At 55.2% G+C, this 2,842-nt stretch overlaps 1 non-coding gene across 1 annotated transcript; it reads right to left on the bottom strand.

Moving 5' to 3' along the window:
• Window positions 1–2,524: 2,524 nt before the first annotated feature.
• Window positions 2,525–2,597, bottom strand: trnak-cuu (transfer RNA lysine (anticodon CUU)). The gene has a single exon. It is a non-coding gene; the product is annotated as a tRNA-Lys (tRNA).
• Between the last annotated feature and the right edge of the window lie 245 nt (window positions 2,598–2,842).

Below are 2,842 nucleotides of genomic sequence, written 5' to 3' on the forward strand. Positions count from 1 at the left end.
GTGTCTGTGTGTTTCCAGAGAGCTGCAGGAAGAAAAGCAAGGCGCTGGAGCTGAAGTCAACCAAGCTGATATATCTTTGCCATCCAACAGAAAATATATATATTCTGTGACCTGGTGTGTTACTGTTTGAGTGTTTGAAGCCTTTTGGGTGTTTGAAGGAACATTTTGAGGGATCATTTAGAGTTGTATTATTTTTGGGGTTATCTTTGAAGTAAGGGGTGTTAAGGGATCCAATGTTTATTTGAAAGGTTAAGTTGAGTTCATTGAATAAACATTGTTTTGTGTTAAAAATCACGGGCAAAATTCTCCCCCAACGGCGGGATGTCCGCCGACTGGCGCCAAAGACGGCGCCAATCAGACGGGCATCGCGCCGGCCCAAAGGTGCGGAATGCTCCGCATCTTTGGCGGCCTAGCCCCAACATTGAGGGGCTAGGCCAACGCCGGAGGGGTTTCCGCCCCGCCAGCTGGCGGAAATGGCATTTGTTGCCCCGCCAGCTGGCGCGGAAATGCGGCGCATGCGCGGGAGCGTCAGCGGCTGCTGTCAGTTTCCCGGCGCATGCGCGGGAGCGTCAGCGGCCGCTGTCAGTTTCCCGCGCATGCGCAGTGGGGAGAGTCTCTTCCACCTCCGCCATGGTGGAGGCTGTGGCGGAGGCGGAAGGGAAAGAGTGCCCCCACGGCACAGGCCCGCCCGCGGATCGGTGGGCCCCGATCGCGAGCCAGGCCACCGTGGGGGCACCCCCCGGGGTTAGATCGCCCCACGCCCCCCCAAGGACCCCGGAGCCCGCCCACGCCGCCTGGTCCCACCGGTAAATACCAGCTTTGATTTACGCCGGCGGGACAGGCAATTTCTGGGCGGGACTTTGGCCCATCCGGGCCGGAGAATTGAACGGGGGGTCCCGCCAACCGGCGCTGCCCGATTCCCGCCCCCGCCCAATCTCCGGTACCGGAGACTTCGGCGGGGGCGGGGGCGGGATTCACGGCGGCCAACGGCCATTCTCCGACCCGGCGGGGGGGTCGGAGAATGACGCCCCTGGTGTCCATAATTGTAATGTCGCACCTGTGGAGCAAGCCGTGTGCTTCAAAAGCAGCAATCCATTAAAGGGAGAGGTTGGTTGAACTCCATGATACATTTTGGGGTTCTGAAAACACCTCGCCCATAACACCTACCTGTCCGGGGCATGTTGGATTGGAGCAAGTGCGCAATGGGCAGGTGGGGCTTGGTGATAGCCAGTGTTCCTGCGGAGAGGGCTGGCTATTGGTGCCACTGGTGGGACATCCACCCTGGGGAGGCAGTGTAACAGGGAGGGTGGCCAAGGACATGGTGCATGTGTCCGCTGGTTGGTTTGCGCTCTGCAGCACCCCTGCTCCCCCTGCAGCGAGGCAGCGCCTCGGATGGGTGCATTGAGTGGTACAAATATCTGTTGGACCTGTTGATGGATGGACTGGGGTCTGTGGGTTTCTGGGGGGGTAGTCTGGAGGGGCGGGGGGAGGGGACACCCATAAGGCTGGTGGAGCACTGCATATTTACTGGTTATAGTGGGCAGTCGGCGGAGTGCACAGCAATATGGCTGCCTTGCGGCCGCGGCAATGGCGACTCATGCCCAGTCACCCCGGTCCGTGGTGGGGACACCCTGAGCCCATGGGGTTCTCCTGGTCGCCACCCCCACTACACCCACCAGTTCTGGCAGACGCCCTCCCAGCCAGCGGCACAACTGGCAACCTACACTTGCGTCTTTGGAAAAACGTCTCATCTCCTCTCTCACCCTCAGCAGCCATGGCGCCTGGTTCCCATTTTTAAATACCACAAGTGAACCACGCCAGAGTCACTGTTGCCTGGTGGAGGTGTAGCATCCTGGGAGGCCATAAACTACCGGATTCGACCCATTCATGATATGCTAATAGTCGTTACTGTATAATTTGAGTGCTCACTCCAACGCGGAGCATGGATCTCATCCACACTGCCATCGAGGCGGCAGACCGTGGCATTCCATTGGGCACCCAGCACTGATCTCAATTTTCAGCTGACGCCCGATTCTCCGCCCGATCGTGATTCGCTATTCCGGCATCTCTGGGGAGAAATCCCGCCTCATCACTTTGAAAATGTCAAGGTACCCCAGATGGGTCAAAGTGACGGGATAGCCTTGTGACCCAGCAGGGCAGAAGGGTGGTTAGCATGCTGCCTCACAGTACCCCGACCAAGGTTCAATTCCGACCTTGGGTGACTGCCTGTATGGAGTGATATATGCTCCCCATGTCTGCATGGGTTTCCTTCCACAGGCCAACACTGTACAGACCAGGTGGCTTAGCCATGCTAAATTGTACCTTTGTGTCCAAAGGTTAATTGAGTTTACTAGGGTGAACCATGGCAGTGTGCTCCTTCAGAGGGTCGGTGCAGACGTGATGGGCTGAATGACCTCCTTCAGCACTGTTGGGATTCTCTGGTTCTATGAACAGATGTTTTATCCAGTGCCATTTGAAAGCTAAAGATTCAGATTTTACTTCTGAGTGATAAAATGGAAACACTCGCCCAACGTGGGGCTCGAACCCACAACTCTGAGATTAAGAGTCTCATGCTCTACCGACTGAGCTAGCCGGGCCTTTCTGAGTGATAAAATAACTGAGATACTGAAAGGAGCGTCAGCTCACTTCAAATTAGAAGGTTGTTTATTTCTTTCTTCTTTTTAATATCTTACCTCTCTGGACACTCAAGGGACTCTGCAAATCTTGTAGCTTGTGTTGGAACGAAGTGAAATGTTTTTGCTATCAGCACAACTTAAGTTGACAAATGCACTCATCAATTCAAGTTCCATAATGACTTATCAAAAGACAGCACAAGAGTTAT

Source organism: Scyliorhinus torazame, chromosome 15 (genome assembly GCF_047496885.1).
Source record: "Scyliorhinus torazame isolate Kashiwa2021f chromosome 15, sScyTor2.1, whole genome shotgun sequence".
Classification (NCBI taxonomy): domain Eukaryota; kingdom Metazoa; phylum Chordata; class Chondrichthyes; order Carcharhiniformes; family Scyliorhinidae; genus Scyliorhinus; species Scyliorhinus torazame.